Raw genomic sequence first — 648 nt, forward strand, 5'->3', positions numbered from 1 at the left:
CCAACTCAAAAAAAAAAAAAGAAAGAAAGCTCTGAGCAGGGGCTTGGGACCGTCTTACTTGGAGCTCTCTTCCTGCAAGCGGTCGCCAGCTGGCAAAGCCTTGACTAATAAACTTCTCCTTTGTTAAAATTAAGTTGGTGGGCTGTTATTTAATCGCTGGGACCCTACTTCAGGACATTCCCAGAAAAGGGAGGGGTGGGAGGAGCACATAACCAATAAGGGTACCTGATCCCAAACCACATGAAGTGAGGACAAATGGGAGGCCCAAATCTCACCTGTATATTCCACTTACATACCTAATCCTGAATTGTACCCCACATCTTTAAAATAAAAACAAAATACCAGGCTCGGTGGCTCAGCCTGTAATCCCAGCACTTTGGAATGCTAAAGTGAGTGGATTGCCTGAGCCCGTGGGTTCGACACCTGCCTGGGCAACTTGGCGAGACCTCATTTCTACAATAAATCAAAAATTAAGCCGGGCTCAGTGGCTCAGCCTGTAATCCCATGCCTTTGGGAGGCTGAGGTGAGTGGATTGCCTGAGCCTGCGGGTTCGAGACCCACCTGGGCAGCGAGACCTCATCTCTACAATAAATCAAAAAATCAGCCGGGCATGGTAGCGCATGCCTGTAATTCTGGCTACTTGGAAGG

Source organism: Carlito syrichta, unplaced genomic scaffold, assembly GCF_000164805.1.
Source record: "Carlito syrichta isolate Samal-C Ts95f unplaced genomic scaffold, Tarsius_syrichta-2.0.1 Scaffold307121, whole genome shotgun sequence".
Classification (NCBI taxonomy): Eukaryota; Metazoa; Chordata; class Mammalia; order Primates; family Tarsiidae; genus Carlito; species Carlito syrichta.